This window comes from Nothoprocta perdicaria, unplaced genomic scaffold (assembly GCF_003342845.1).
Source record: "Nothoprocta perdicaria isolate Ctin4 unplaced genomic scaffold, notPer1 scaffold_30, whole genome shotgun sequence".
In the NCBI taxonomy this organism is placed as follows: domain Eukaryota; kingdom Metazoa; phylum Chordata; class Aves; order Tinamiformes; family Tinamidae; genus Nothoprocta; species Nothoprocta perdicaria.
The window spans coordinates 4,813,848-4,830,536 of NW_020455533.1; the positions used below are offsets into that span (position 1 = coordinate 4,813,848).

Genomic DNA, 16,689 nt, shown 5'->3' on the forward strand with positions numbered 1-16,689 from the left:
TGCCACTGTCCTGCGTTCCTGCTGTGGCAAGATATAGTAGTGAGAAACACTCCCAAGACTCCTAGGAACTGGATTATCCCATGCACCTGGGAAAAGGGGGGCATATCTTGTTTCAGACTCTAAATTTGATGATTATTTTAAAATTAAAGGCAAGAGTAGAACACACAAGCTGTACACGTGCAGGTTTCTTTATGTGGGACCCTCCAAGCACTCGCACGGGCTCTGCATCCACAGCCTCTTGCAGTGGTGCCTCTTGCTGCAGCTGGGGCTGGGGCAGTGGCCTGTGACACCAGAAAGTCCTGTTGACCCTTGCAGGCAACCAGGAGAAAAGCTGAACGCTGGGACTCGAGCAGAGCAGATGGGACAGAGCAAACAGTCAACAAATGGTGAGCGACTTCCTCGCCCGTCCCCGTGCGGTGCCACGTAACTGAGCAGACCAAACCCTCCCATGGAAGGCGTTAACCCCTGCTGCCGACGTCTCTCCTCTCTGTTCATGAGACGTGTTCTCCTGTAGGTCCTCTGGGCCCATTTCTCTAGTTCAGGGGGATTTTCCCTGTCCCATTCTCTAGGGTTTCAGTTCTAGAGAACATCTTAGAGCATTTGTGTTCTGTATCTTGTATTCTTTTCMTATAATTGCAGTTACGTGAAAATGAGACTAGCACAAAGGCTCCCAGAAATGTAAAATCCATAAAGCTCAGTAGTCTTGCTGTGGATTCTCCAAAACGACCCAGCTCCTGATAAATTCCTCAATGCAGCTTGCCAGTGTACTGAATACAAGCATAGCCCAGATGAACTGCGTCTTTCACACAAACAGCTCTTTGCATTGACTTGAACAGAGATAAAGTTCAAGCAACAGCTCTGATGTGAAATACGGTTTCTGTCTGTGCACATGCAATATCACAGCACTTCAGTGGGGCTTTGCGTGTGCTGAGTGGTCCTCTGATGAGTTAATAGTAATTGTGAGGCTACCGCTGAATTCCAAACTGAGGGTCCTTGTTTTGGAAAGGTGATTTACCACCCCTTGCCTCCAAATACAGGATAAAAGACAGTAGCCTAAAGCAATGAGGGTCCCGTTCCAGAATGTGGTGAATGCCCTTCCTAGGAGGGGAGAACTGGAGCTCTGGGTAGCTGAGCATACACATGCAGCAAAGATGTGCACTGATGGGGAATGGGCTGGCTAATTAAAAAGGCCTTGTTTTATCTCCTGCTTTTGGTGTCAGCAAACATCTTTGACACTAACCCCGACAATCCCTAGGTAAGAAAAGGCACAAATTCCAAGTAAAATGCTGCAGCCTTTTTTGAACTAGTGTTCCCTGTTAGAATTCTGGCTGAACGTTGTCCTCAGGGCTGTAGTTGGGCTTGAACCTCCAAGACAAGGCAGTAAATTGCACCAACCATTTGGACGAGGACATGGGCAGAAAGGACATAGCCAGCAAGTCAACCAAGGAGCGCCCTACAACAGGTGACTGACGTTGACCTTTTATTTTATYTCTTTGAGGTTTGTGGCTCAAAAGCTCCATCTTTCAAGAGTTTCCAAACCACTTGCWGGACACTCTGGACAGAGGGGTTGGATTCTGCCCTTAGCTTACTCTATTTCATCATTTTGCTGGGTGTTCAGGTGGTTTTCTGTGCTGCCACGATCACTTTCAACCCTTCAGGAGCCCCAGCAGACATAGCAGAAATTCCCTTGCAAAACAGTCTGGCAAAGGAGTGTGCCCTGCTGCTCAAGGATATTTCTTTGCCCTAGTTATTTGAAATCCCTGTAGTTAGAAGCAGTGCTGAAAACATAGATACCTACATGGAAACACGGAATCTAGGCAGTGATTCATGCTGGTGACTAACACCATCGGCTGTCACAGAGCTGTTACGAGCAAGGATGGGAAGGCAACGTTATGTTGCACAGTAAGCCAGTATTTATTCAATCCAGAGTGGTCAGTCGTCCTTATCTTAGTAGCTGCATACCAGAGTTTTCATATGGCTGGAGGCGCAGGGCATACATCACCCCCAGGAGCCATGGGGAGATTCCAGAGCCGTCCATAGCCTGGAGGTGACAGCAGCTCCCGCTACCGCAGTGCAGCCCAAAGTGACCCAAAAGGCTGGTCCAGCTGGGTCTGCTGGTGTCCTCTCCATGGCAGCTGGGACCAGGGGAGCGAGCAGCCCGTGTAGCACCGCGGGCAGGGTGCAGCTTTTGAGTTTCCCTCCTCACTCCGTTCATATCCTTTGCTTTGTCCAGAGAAATACACGGTGGCAATGGAGCCTGTGATGTGTCAACGGGGCCGTTTCTGGTGAGTAAACGGAAGCTATAGCTTGTAATTTGTGTTTTTGCTGGAATGCCTGTGCTCGTCTAGGCACGCTGCCTTGCCCCAACGCCTCCCGAGCCACCTAAGCTCTGCTCCGGGCTCCTCTTCCTCATCCTCCACTTGTATCTGCACAAATCCTGAGCAAGCAGCGGAGGGTGCGCAGTAGCAGCCTTGCCTGCTGCCAGGACAGGGGCTCAGCACCCAGGTGACAGTGGCAGCTATTTCATCCCCTATAAGTGTCCTTGGAGAAGGCAGACCACTCATCTGCTTCCTCGTTCCCAATATTTGGAGGTAGGAGTGAGTTTTCCTGGGCTGCAATGAGTGCAAGGGAGACGTGATAGGTTCCCGTCTGCAGATGCTCGTTTGTAGCCGAGAGCAAAAGTCTTGGTCGTGAACAATGCTGCTGCCCGTAGGTGGTCTGGGAACCGAGGGAGGAGAGCGGGCTTGATAAAGATCATAAGAAAAAGAATTCAAGACAGAAACAATTAAGAAAGAAATCTTGAAATCCCTAATCCTTTGGGRTTTCTAAGGATTTCAGTTTCTAAGGGTCCATAGCTAAAAAGACCGTAATTAGAAAGAGCTTTCTTGTAGTACAGAGTTAATAAGCAGGGAGAATCTAAGAAAACGCTTTTGTTTTTCCTGTTAAAATGCAGCCTTCCTGTTTCCTCCCTCTGCTCAGTTTTTCTACCTAAGGGTTTTTTTTGTGGCTGTTTACCAGACACTTCCAGCAGAAGGAGGGTTAAGTGCTTGAGAAGGGGGTGGAGAGGGAATCCCAGCTTGGAACTTGAGACCTTCCAGCTGAGAAAGAAAGATTCAGAGATGCAGACGTAATCATACAGCACTGCAATCAACTCCTGTGTCAAAAGAAGTCAGGAAAAGCACATAAATAACTCCACAGCCACATTTAATGTAGTGCAGGACATATATCAGTAATGCCACCACTTCCTTCAGGGTGAGTATAGAAAAGCTTCCTGTCTAAACGCTTGCAGATCGTTTAAATACTTTGAAATGGCTTGGTGTAAACTTCAGAAATGGAGGCAGCTTTAAATTCAAACGACTCGGTACCGTGTCAATTAGGTACCCACTATCTTAATAGTTTCCTTGCAAATAGTGTCAAGAAATAAACGGTGGTGGTCTGAAGAAAGGCAAAGCAAAATCTATATTGTGTGGTGCCGTAAATTCAAATTCCAAACGAATTGCCAAGAATGGAGAAGCACACTCATTTAGCAGGAATGCAAATTTGTCTGTGTTCTTTAACATACAAATTGGGATATTTCTGTTTTAATGGACTAACTCCTTCCAGCTAATTGTTTGAGTTGCTKGAGTCTCTCGCCTGCTGCAGTGCAATGAGCTGAACGTTTCCAGGTAATCCATGTGTTTAGGGTGGGCTTTCCTGGAGCCGTCACTTAAAAGCTTCGGAGTGTCGTCTGTGGGTCTGGTCTAGCAGTACATTTTATTTTGCTGCCTGTGTARTGTGCAACAGCTTCTGTAAAGATTGATTCTTTTGTGTGTTCAGTCAAGGAGCTGAAATCTTTTGATTGATACAGACTAAAGCAGATGGAAGAGATGCTGCTGCCTTGATTCTCACCAGGGTACTTTCTTCCCCACTAGGTGAATGGTGGTGTTACAGATGGTGTCTGATTTACTGCATTATTACTATTATTATTACCGGTCTTTATGGAATGGTTCTTGGTTAATGCACACGAGTTCGAAACAGTTTCACGCTGGGCTTTGTGTGTGTGTGTGTGTGTGTGTGTGTTTGTAAAATGCCTGTTTTCCATTACAAAACTGGGAGATAAACTAAGATGACAGTCACATTTTCCTAACATAAATTTCTTCCTCTCTCACTCCTCCTTGGAAACCATAAATTTCAGCAGCATGTCTCTGCTCTCCAGACATCAAAAAGGCACATTCAGGCGGGCGGATTTACAAGCCCACTGTTTTCCTTGGTCAAGTCCTTGCGTAAGACAAGAGAGACATCCAAGTGATAACACAAAGCTGGGAAGGGAAGAGAAGTCGAAAGAGGAAGCTCTATAATGTGGGAGGAGGGAAGAAAGTCTCCTGGGAGAACTTGTCTCAGCTGATACAACTCAGGTGGTGGAGAGAGATTTTTCTTCTATTTCTGGCCAACAGACATCTTTTTGTTTTCCTGTTCTTATGCTAAGTGTTTTCAGCCATAAGGACTCAACCATTTCTTCCCATTCTCACAACTAAAACTCTTGTCCAAGTTGTTATCTGATCCTGTCGTTATTAACACAACATCCTTTCCTCTGGCCTCCATGGACACTGACTCTCGCCCAAATCGTGTCCATTCAAGAAGCTTCCTCTCATTTGGCTCTTTCCTTTCTATCACATTRAGTCCTTGTCTGCACTTTTGTGGCCCTTCCTGGCCTGGCCTCGTCTTGTTTTCTGCTTCTCATTTAGCTTTGTTTGCTTCCCCTGTGTTGCTCCTCGTGCTTGACAGGAACAAAGCTTCACGTTCAAATGATCTGTTCTCCCTGCCTTTTACTCACTTCCTGTGGTGCTTTCATTAATGTGCATTGTGGAAAACCTCATTATTTAAGTTACTGACTTAAATAAGAGCTAAGATAACTCCCAGCCATGGTCATGGCTTACCCTAGATTCCCTGTCCTCATCCCCCTTCCGCCTCAGGTCTTTGAGGCCTGAGCTCTAAAGCTTGGGATTTCTTGTCTTCTTTGTGGAGCAAGCAGCATAAATGGATTTTGTTCCACATTTCTAGTCGCKGGTGATGCCAGTGATCCCTTCATTAATTCACACAGCACTTTCACTTGTCATTAGCTTTGGTCATTAACGCATAAGCAATGCTATTCAGCTTTGTGTTTTACGTGCCCCCAGTACCCTCTCTGGGGGCATATCTCAGGACCCACACGTTGCCCCTCACTTTCTGCATGCAGTTAATTAAGGTGAGTGTCCTTTGGTCGTTGGGACAGCGCTCTCAGCTTGCTCTTTCGAGCAGCTCAAGTAGGACACCTTCGTCTGCACGTCGTCCTTCCAGGAAATCCTTGAATCTCCCTGTGTTGTGGTAGCTGGTTACACCCTGCCAAGCACTTCTCTGCCCGCTATCTCTCCGTTATTCCCAGCACATGGAATTTAGCTCTAGCCCAGCAACTCTAGCTCTTTCCAGAGGCACTTGGAGTCCTGCTTGTCGTGCTCTCTCTGCAGATTTTCCCCAGATGTAAGCACCAGCTCTGTAGGTTTTGGAACCTTCCTGGATACACCAACAAAAAAAAAATGTTGTATTTTCCAGTGAAACACCTCTGGTGCTGAACTCAACCCAAGCGACAGGCTGAGGAAAGTGTCTCTCAAAGAGAGTGTTGAATGCCCACAAACATGCACTTTGTTTTTATAAGGGCACCTGCCAGAACTTCGCTGATGCATCAAGCACAGAAATATATTTGCCATCAGACATCTCTCCAAAAATATCTCCCTCTGTAGGTAATGGAAAATGTGCCTTTTTTAACATATTCTTGCAATTATTTGTGTCTAGGCAGAGTTTTCTTGCAGAGACCTGTGAGCATAACCAATCTGATGGTTCTTTCTCTTGTTCTGTGGTTSCCCAAAAAGTCTTTCCAACATAATAGTTTCAGCCTTAAGGTGACAGCAACTTTTCTTGTGAAGACGACATGTGGAAGAGTCTGACTCATGCAGCTTTGCTCAGCACTTCCAGCACAGATTACCAGAAAGGTCTACCAGAACAGAGAGCTCTAACACCTGCTCATGCAAGAGAACCTAGAGGCAAATTCCCTTTTCACGTCTTCTCTGGCTGCAGAATCGTCCATAACCTTGGCTCACAATCCCCGGTTTTGCTTGAGGTTCCTTGGTGCCGTTAGTAAGACCCAGCTTTTTGCACCAAACCCAGAGTTTTTCCTGGTGACTTTCTGCTCAGAGCTACTGCTCTTCCTGGCCACACGCTGCGCTGTGCCTCTCAGGCTTAAAACTCCTGAGTGTCCCCTTTGCTTCTCACTGAGTGTCCCCTTTCCCTCTCAGGCAGTCCCGTCCTGTCCCTCCATTGCAGCAGCATCTCTGTTTTTTAGGTCACTGCCCCTGAGGTAACACTGCCATCGTCCACATTGGTCACACTCTGCATTTGAACCATTCCTTAGGATTCCAGCTTGTTGCTGCTCATTTTTCCTCCAGTCGCACTTTTGTTCATTGGCTGCTCAGAGCCAAGAAGGTAAAAAAAAACAGAACAAAAGAGTGATCAAAGGCAGCAAGGCCACGAGGCGCGGACTGCCTGCACTTACACTGCTCCTGGCTACTTCCCTGYGGATCTGCTTCCAGCACCTCGGTGGTGTTTAGTGTGAGGCCTCCTCCTAGCTCAGCCCGCCGTTCCAAACGGGCTCTGCGTGACCTTCTTAAAGCCCAGCCTATGCAGGGAGCAGCYGGAGGCAGCTGCTGGGCTTTGCTAGGGATCACAGACACCCCAGGAATCCCATGTAGTTTTGTAGGGAAAACCCAGCGCTCCTTTAGCTGCATTTTGCGAACTTCAATTTTATGGCTAATGAGTCCCTTTGCTGAGGGGTTCTTTGAGAGTTCAGGAAGTATCTCCATGCTTGGCTCACTTTCCATGTGCAACCGCAGCTGTCTTGTCTTTTCCCTCACTAATATTTTCTTGGATGCAGGGAAAAAATACCCCTCTAGGTAAGTCCACCATAGTCCCACATGGACTAAAGGAAGCTGGAAGTAACAAGCTAGAGCTATAACGATCACGAAAGGGAAGACAGTGCTGGGATAGGAGGCGATCACAGATGTCAGTGTCCAAGAAAACACCCCCAGGAGAAGGCTAGACTCCAGAGAGGGTGGTCACTATCACTGTGTGACACTGCAAGCAGTTCTGCCTTTCCCCGTGCCCAGGATATTAATTGTTTCAGACTCCAAGATATATTCTCTACATCAAGCAGAATGTGCCCTTGCAGCTGAACCTTCACTTTATGCAGCCATCCCTGCCGGGAGGGGGAAGAGGCAGTTTGCAGTAACTGGCACCATGGTGTGGTATATGGAATAAGGAATCCTGTGGCTTGTAGGCATGCATGGCTTCTCCCTTTTTATCCGGGATTTTTAGTTCTTAACATTTGCCATAAACAAGGTCAGTTTCTAAGGAAGAAAAATATACCCTGACAGGAGTTGTACATTGTGGGGCGGTGTCTGTCCAGTCCGTCTGAGCACTTGTGTGTCTGGAAAACTGCTATTTATGTACCTTGCACAGCGGCTTTTTCCACTTTCAAGGTGGGGACTCTGAAGGCCTAATCTAGGTCGCAAGAAAAACGCCGGGATAGACTGACTCATCCTCCTGCTATAAACAGCTAGAGTACATATGCTCTTCCTCGGCACTTGCTTCTACCTCTTTTTATCCTGTGCCTTAAATCCACTTGTTTTTGTGTCGTGGAGGTGAAGCCAAGACCTGCTATACCCTCCAGCTCTTCCCAGCGTTTTAAGCCTAGTCTTTTAGCTTTTGATGTTGTATTGTTGATGCTGTCCTCCTGTAAAATCCATGAATCCCAGAGAAGCAAACATCTAGGAAATAAGCAGCAGGCCTGGAGGCTTGAAGATGTTAGAGACCACTTGCCTGTCCCGTGCAGCTGGCCGCAGAGCAGAGACCCAGGTCACACGTGTAGGAGCGCATCATGTTAGTGCTTTCCACGGTGAATGTTTTGAAACCTGTTTTTCTCTCCTAGAAAGGCTGAAATTCAGGCAAGCCCCAGAGGGTGTAGTGCCAGCCATAGAGCTTATGGAACCAGAGGGAAGCGTGGTAGTTTGGGGATCAAACAGCAAGTCATGGTGGTGAAGACCTTGGATGTGTAGGCAGCCTCACGGAGACCTTGGGGGGAGCTGGATCTGGTAGTGACGCTAACAAGGGTTAGGGATTCATGGGATTCATGCCAAGTTGAGGGCACAGGGAGCTGGTTCTTTTTAGTTCTCGGAGCTCTGCTTGGGACCCCTGGCCAGGGGAAGAGCTCTTGGGTAAGGACAGCCTTTGGCAGAGAAGCCGCGTGGTGGCCTGACAGCCTGGGGAGATCCTCTGCTTTGGTCGTAGGAGCAGGTTGGAGCGGAGCTTCATCCCCAGCACTGCAGCGGGCTGGAAATAAAGCTGTTCTGCTGGAGCCAGCGCTCGGCGGCACCGGGAAGCGACGCCGGCTGCGGGACCATTGCACTGCTTGCAGCGGGGATGCCGTGACACGAGTTCTTAGCCATTGAGCAACTGCATTTGGTGCAGTTTCCTCCAGGCCAGCGCGCTCGCCCTGCTCCCCTGGTTTTGCTTTATGGTGTGTTTACCTTCRGAAGCTGCTAAGGCTGTTCTGAGCCAGGGGATTTGCTGGGGCTACTGTAGCTGGGGCTTACGGGTAGGTAGTTCCTGCATCAACACTGGCTTTCACTGACTTCCCTAAAACTGCAGAGATTATTGAGGTCACCAGGCAGGTCCAACAGCAACAAGAGAAGCTTCCGGCRTCGTCTGGATTATAATTTGGGATTTTGCTGGGAAGATGCTGCCTTGCCTGATGCACAGACTTACACCCTGGTGCTTTGGGCAGGCATTGGAAAAGGACAAGCTTGGATTGAGAGRGTCCTTAGCTGTGGAACATAGCAAAGAACGGAGGAAAATACCCATTTCTTTCTGCAAAGCCTCTTGCCCACGGCTTGTTTTGGATGTACGTGGGGGATGTACGTGTAGCTGCAGGATTGTATAGAAGATCATTTGTGATCCATCTGGGGATAAAAAGCACTAGAAAGACTTCAGCAGTGGTGGATGAACCTCACCTTTCACAGAAAGTCCAAGAACAGCTTATTCTTAGCTCAGAAGCTTATTCCTCCCCATTGAAATATTTCATCCAGCTTCTCCTCTGAACCTCTGTGAAAGAGCCAAGTCTGTCCTTCCAGCGTGGCTGCTTTAACGATTTGCTTCCGCACAGAACCCAGACATAAATTCCACTCCTTCGCTTTACCTTTTTTGATATTTATTCCTTTATCTGCAGCTTCCCCGCTGCGCCGCAGCTGCTATCTGCATGGAAGCGACGTCTGCCTGTTGCGCCGGGCGGTGATTCACTGCTCCCACGTCCTGTTTACGCTTTGCTGCAGAGCTGGGACCTTCCCGGCGCTGCATTGCGCCCTCTCCAAAGGAACCGTCTGCTCGTTCAGTCCGTGCATCGCTTGCCAAGAGCTGCAGAGCTGCTCGCCGTGCAAGGCACATATAGATCAGGGCAGCGTCTGACCTGGTCAGGCCGCTGGTGAGGAGAGGGAGACAAAAGCAAAGCGAAGTAAACAAAACAGAACTGCTCTTGGAGCGCCAGCAGCAAAAGTCGTTAGAGATAGCAATATGGTTTGCTATTTTTAATTCACAAACTTTCCTTTTTCTTTGGAACGCATGGAAAGAGCAAGCTTCTGGACACTGAAAAGAGAAACTGAACTTCTGCTTAGACATAAATAATCTTATTAATCAGCAATGCGGGGAAAGGAGGCAGAAAACAATGTGACAACTGAGCTGAAATTCGGTCAAGTCCCTCTTTGTTTGAGAGGTTTTGCCTGCTTTTGYAGCGAGCAGTCTCCAAAACAGAATCCAAAATAAGTTCAGTGTTATTAAAATAATTCATCTTTTAAACCTCAGCAGAATTTGTTTGGATTGCTAATTTCCTCAAGGCCTCAGGCCCCTCTATATGTTGAAGCAGATAAAATTCATGGGTTAGCACAGGAGGTTTCCGATTGCACAGTCTCTCAGGAGTGGCAAATCACTTTACAAGCCTGCCTAATGGTCACAGCGCATAGAAATGATTATTGGTGATTACACCGTAAAAACTAAGTGATCAAAGCAGACACTGCACAGTAATGTGAGTGCTGAAAGAACGGGAAAACGGATAGGAGAGTCAGGAGGTGCGGGTTCTCCAGCAGCTTGGGTATTTCTTTTCAGTTTGTCCCAGGACCAGGTCACATTGGCGGCGAGCAAAATCGCCTTTCTTTCAGCAAACATCGTTACAGAGAGTTCCCCGCAATTACCCGGCCGGGGAGCCATACGTGCCTTTTGTCCCRAGCTTCTCCAGCTTTCTGGGAGCCTTAGGACAATGGAAATCTGCTCATTTTTAACCCCYGCTTCCCTTATCCTTCAGCCTGAGCTCCCAGGTTGGTTCCCTTGGTTCGTTATGGCCTGCTTGCCCTGAGCTGCTAAATAATGCTAAATAATRACATTTCTGTGCTGGAGGCCTCCTGCAGTTCCAGCACTGGTTTTTCCTCACTCGCTACCCTTTAGTAGAGTGGTTTTTTTGCAAATAAATGCCTGGCTGTGGCACATTGAGATGAAGGTTCCTGTTYGCTGGGCTTGTTCTTTTGCAGCTGTTTTTCCTGACCCAGAGCTCTGCTGCATTCATRCCCTGAAGCACCTGGGCTGGAAGGTGGCTGCTCTTCAGGCCAGGCATCAGGCATGGAAAATCTTTATTTTATTTATATATATATATATATTTTTTTGCAGATATGGCATCTGCTTTTTAGCATAGATTTATTTCTACCAGATTGTATGGTTTGCTGCATGATTTGAGAGAWATTGAACATAGGCCCGAGATCACCAGCTAAAGCCTCTTAGTCCGCAGTATGGTTCAAAACTTGGAAATTTGGGGGCAGAAGGAGCTTTGTGCTTTGTGCAGAGAGGTTTTCCTTRCAAATTTAGCCTGCGATTTGGGAGAATTGCTGCATACCTGCATAGGGACATGTGCAGAGTCCCCCTCTTTGCCCTCCTGGATGACCCAAGATGTATCCACTAAGGCAAAAGCTTTGCAACCTCTCCAATAACCAGTCTCTTGTTGGGAACCTGACGTCCCTGTGACTCAGATCTGTTGGCAGAGGCATCTCAAGGGGTCTGTGAAAACAGCTAAAAACAACAACCTTTTATGTGCTCTGCAGCAATCTACAGATGTGAGATTTCTAAAAGCAACGGCCTCTTTGCTGGAAACCTTCTTGTTTGGACAAATGCAAAAAGATTGAGAGCAATTGTGTGTAGATAACAGAGCAAGTGCACCTGTGACTTATTAAAGGCATTTTCTGGGTAAACCCAACTCCAGGCACCTGTGTATGTGTCTGATCATAGGATGGGACACATCTTGAAAGCAACTGCTCAGGGAAAAACCCTCCACGACTTAATAGAAATCACCTGTTTCCAATTGTTTCTTAATGTCCTTTATTTTATTTTCACCTCTGAGGAGGAGCYATGGCCCAGAAGCAGCATGTTAACACATGAGCTGCTTCTAATCCTTCTTAGCAGGCAGGCTTGTTCTTCTGCTAAAAATATGAAGGATTTTATTCTGTTTATGTGAAGAAAAGATTTGTAGAGAGACATGTGCTTTTAGCTAAGAGAAGTTCAGGATTTTTATTTTTTACACTGCATCCTTTTGAAAAGAAAGGTGGATTTGCAGCAGCAGAGAAGCTCACCTGCTGGACAGTGAGCACCTCCAAAGCTCCCCTATGGAGGTAAAGGGATTTGGAAATACAAGGTAAGCAGATGAAGCTCTTTCTCTCTTAATTAGTGGCATTATATGAATCTACAGAAGATAAGTACCTTTCTTCAGGTAWCTTTTGTGCTAAGTGGCTGTAGCCTGTGTGCGTTGGCCCTAATCTCAGTGCAAGGATGACTGAAACGGGGGCAAGGGAGGACTTGGCTGTTGGACCTTCTCCTGCTGATGTGTGGGCTGGGACTCCTTGCATTGAAGCTCTGCCCAATGCCTGGTCTGGGCTCTAATGGAAATGAGTTAATGGGCGCAAGCTCTTCACAGTGTCCAGTTTTCTGCACGCTCCACTACTCTTTTTAAATAACCACAGTCATCTTTTCTTCTTCTTTTTTTATTTTATGGAATGTACTTTGCAAAATGCAATGCAGAAAAAGGTTGTAATTCATGAAAGTGCAAGGTAGCAGCCGAGGAGGGTGGGAAAAACCTTCCGAAGCTTTTGCTGTGGCTCTGGGAACTCCCAGGGCTTTGCAAGAAGGGTAAAAACAAGGAGAGGTGGATGGAGCATTGCGCTTGGTGCTGTGTATGCGGGACGTCTCCAACCCGCTGGGTGGTGGTGGGCAATAGAAACRGCTGGAAAGGTCAGGGAATGGTGAGAACCAAGTGAGATTTTAATTTGCTTTGCTTTTGCTGCTTTTTATAATCCCCAGTGCTGTTAATAACACAGGAGTTATATTTCTCTGAAGGCTAAAACTAATAATTTCCTCTTCTAAATTAATAATTCTTGTTCAGGGGCGGGGGGGGTTAAACGTTTTCCTGGATGCTAGTCCAAAATGCAGCAGTGTGTTAGATTGCAGGATTTTAGTTTGTAGTCAGGGGAGAAAAAGGCTTCATTTGAAGCTTGCGGAAGTCAATATTTTCAGTGTGTACAAAACAATCCACAGAGTTAACATAAAACTTGTGAGGGGAAACTTTGGGTTGGATTTTACAACAAAAAGAACTTGTGCTGTTGTCTGAAGWGTGGAAAATAAGCTGAAATTTCATGCAAAATGGAGGCCCTGTTGACATGCAGAGTATGATTGGCAGGGAGGTGGGAGACTTATCCTGGCAGTGGTGTTTTTCACCATTAAATCCATTTAAGGATGGACAGGAGGAAATTTAGGGAGCTGAGCTGCCCCTCCTTGAATTATTGCCTGCAGGTTAAAATAATTCCATTAAAAAGCAGAGTTAAAGCCGTGCCTTGCAGCTGGCTGTGTCTGTGTGGTCTGCTCCCCAGGGGAGCTAYGGCTTGGAGAGGTTGATGAGGCTGCCTGTGCTGGAGGGGTTAAAATCCCCTTGCTGGGGACCTGCACTGAGAGTGGCCTTGGCCATAGGTGGTGGCACCTCAAGGTGCTGATGTGAGCCAGGTGAGGTGCTTTGGGGTGCCTGTTCCCTCCCCTTGCATGCAAGGGGGTSGCAGGGCCGGGTTGTGCCTCCTACAGGGCTCCCAGCCATGCTGAGGAGCAGGTTTGCGGGCTGGGCAGGGCTGGACGTGAGGCTTTGGCTTTCACCCGGGCTAGGGCAGCTCCAGCTCTGGCGCACAGGCGCTCGCATTAGCAGATACTTGTTTTCCTCGGGGATCGGGGAAATCTCCAAACTGGCTTTCACCGAGGCTGGTTTTTCCCTGTCTTGTGACACAGATTCATCCCTTAGATGCACATTAGCAAAAGCAGATGATAAATGAATCCTTCCCTTTTTMCCCCTTTTYYCCCCCAACACTTTCCCATTTTGCACAATGGCACCAAGGCTTCCAGGGCAGTTTGGAGCTGGCTCTGTGCGTCCGAGCTAACGGGAGGCAGCTGTTCTGCAGCCCCCATGGCCTCACCTGCTGAGTGCTGGGCAGCAACCACTAATTGCATTTAGCCAGGAGCTAAATGAGSTGAATGAGGAAGCTGAGAGTGCCTATAGGGCAGGACAGAGTGCCCAGGCAGCTGCCCGCCCTCCCTTGGCTGAGCTGCAGCTTTTGCTGGTTTTGGGGGGGATTGCAGAGAAATCATGCAAAGTGAATGTTTGCTTTGGAGCAGTGCAGATGAGGATGTGACCAAGGGGTTGCTGAGGAAGCTCYGTGTGTGTTTGGATGGATGGAGCCTTCTCTGTGGCCTTTGGGGCTGCACGTGCAGAGCCCATCCTGACCACAGTGCTAACCGCTGCCGTAGTTGGTCTAGTTGGTCCTGCTTTAGGATCACTAATTGGCACTAGTTGGTCCTGCTCTAGGATCAGGGCCATAACCAGGAGTTGTCCTGATGCTGATCCGTGGATTTCACGTATGGGCTGTGTCACAGCAGTGGCTTTTGTCACAGGGAGGTTCCTTAGCTCTGTCCCCTTCCYGCTTTGGAGGAGAACAGCCGCTTCACTGCTGCATTATCTTGGCTCTATTTTCATACTAATTTCTGGTAGGGGAGAAAAAAGACCAAAAAAAAAACCCCCAAACAACAGCCAGCCCCCCCGAGAAGACCTGAGCAGCAGGTGGGCCTGTGCCCAGCTGAGCAAGGGCTGCTCTTGCCAGCCTTTCTTGGCTCCTGCTCCTGTGCTCTGGAGCAGCGTCTGCCCTTATCTCCCCATCTCCGTCCAGGACTCGCTGCAAACGTGCCTGTTCTTCTTTGCCTGCACCTTTTGATTTCTCCCTGCTGTTATTTATGAGTTAAGTCTGTGGCTGCAATAATGCTCTGGCTTACCCAGATGTCCTGTTTCTGCAGGACTCCTGGCTAAAATGAAGCCAGTTTAGTATTTTCCCTTTGAAACGTGCATGGAGAGTCCCACCAGCAATGCAATGGGATTACTAAGGCTTTTACCCACTTTTACCCTTTTTTTTTTTTGTACTTTCGTTTTGAGAGGTGTTGCTGAACCCCTAAGGAAGAGTTTGATTTAGGTGCAGGAATGGGGACAAGCTGCAGGTGAGAGGTGAAACCACAGGGCTTATTCAGCCCATCCTTCCTGTGTTYATGCTGTGACTTGTGTTAAATCTCCTGAGCCGAGATCACTGCTGTGTCGCACAGYATGTCAAGTATATGCATGCATAGGAAGGACACTTTCCACGCAGAGAAGCTGTGCCAACGCTTGAGTCTTTCCCCCTCAGTCTGCTRGGGGCACGTTATTCCCTGTGGGTTTCCCTATGGTCTAATACAGGGCTCTGCTGGTCCCTGGGCTTTGCCTGCCCCCTCAGCAGAGGCTGGATGTGTCTGGCCAGGAGATGACTCAGTCTGGCTGTGACCAAGGGGCATCAGCACTTTGAAAGCGAGGCAGAGAGAGGAATTAGCCCTTCAGCAGATGGTCAGCAGATTATATCTTGGTTCGGTGTCATGGAGCGGAGGGAAACCGCAAGCAGCGAGATGGGARTCGAGAGGGGGACCCATGGTGAGAAAAAGGGGTAGGGGAGGAACAGGCTGTGCTAGCACAACACCCAGGATGAGGTCTTGGCCGCACACGGAGCCCGTGGGAGCTGCTAGACAGCGTCCYGGCTGGGCGGGACACCACGAGAGGAGCCAACGGGAACTGAACTAGCGCGGGGATCCCTCGAGACCTTTTACGATTTCTATGAATCCGTCTTGAAACACGGACAGCTCTTAATCTGCATTCTAGTAAAATTAATGAATTCTTCRCTTTGCTGGGTGGCGTTAAGCCTGGTTTTGGGGGAATGTGGCAAGGCTGAGCCCCTGTGTTACCCAAGGCACCRGGAAGGGAAGGTCTGAAAGCATCCCGGGCTGGATGGCACCGGGATAACCAGTGTCACGGAGGTGCCATGTGCTGACCCAGGACAAGGGGCCCCTGATTGAAGCTTCCCTCAATATGTGGGGGAGGAAAAGAGGGGGTGGCTGCTGTGCAGAGAGGTCCAGGAGGCCCCTCGGAAGCCCCCAGCCCCATGATGGGGCCCGGCAGGAGCTCGGCCCAACGCAGCTGCCAGGAACCCCCACCCTCGCTCCTAATGGCTCGGGGTGCATAAAGCAGTCTCTCATTAACGATAAAACACCCAAACCTCAGCAGAATTGCTAACAGATGGATAAACAAACCAAAATTTTAAACAACATTTAAAAAAGAAAATAATAAAAAGGCCCTTAAAAGGCAAAAGTGAAGCGGAGGCCTTCCCAGCCCTTAGAGAGACAGTCCCCACTCCTCGGCTTTGGCATCTCCGTCGGAACCAGGTGGTGGGAAGATCTGCACGTGCAATTTGTTGTTCTCTTCTCGGCATGGGGCTGAGCTGAGTTTTGGGGCTGGTTTGGCCTGGGAACGTGTGGGTGCTGGTGCTGGGCAGGCARTGGTGCCTGGCAATGGCCCTGCTCAGCAGGCAGCGCCGGGCTACCCAGAGCACCGTGAGAGGGAGGAAGGCTGGGAGCGCCCTGGAAAACACCTGGATGTGGGAACCGTGGGAGCAGCAGCCTCTGTGGTTCCTCTCGTACCTCCAGCACTGGAGCTGGGGTAGATGAAGCTCCAAGCAGACAAAAACAAGAGAGGGAGAAGCAGGAGCATTGTGGAAATGCAGGGAGCGTGGGGACCCCAGGGACTGTGCAGGGAGCTGGGGTTTCTGCATGGGGTTTGGGGGAGGTGACCTGTGTAGCCTGCATGAGGAGCAGGGATGGAAGTTGATGATGCCCTTTTTGGGACTTTGTGTTGGGGTCCATTTTTTGCAGATGCAGTTTGCTGGAGTTCATAGGCAAGGTGGTATTTACCTTGAGGTGAGGCCAGTAYAATATGCTCAGATTCTGCTTGCTTTGAGAGACGTGGGCAGAAATCTTCCCAAGAAACACAAACAGGTCCCCTTTCCACACCTAAAAATCCATTAGAAGGTGCAGAGAGGGAAGGGTTCCCTGTCCCACAGGGCAGGGAAGCTCCGTGCTGCTCCGTGTCGCGGTTCCTGGGCAGCATCGTGGTCCCAACGCGCGCTCTGAAGCCTCTTTCCCGAGCCTGCAGTG

General features: G+C 48.7%; 1 long non-coding RNA gene across 3 annotated transcripts in view; it reads left to right on the forward strand.

Moving 5' to 3' along the window:
* The first annotated feature begins 11,529 nt into the window (after positions 1-11,529).
* LOC112949918 overlaps positions 11,530-16,689 on the forward strand; it is a 62,768-nt gene continuing 57,608 nt past the window's right edge. For all 3 annotated transcript variants that reach the window (XR_003249908.1, XR_003249907.1, XR_003249909.1), the window contains exon 1: positions 11,530-11,791. This is a non-coding gene — a long non-coding RNA (uncharacterized LOC112949918). The remainder of the gene's footprint in view (positions 11,792-16,689) is intronic.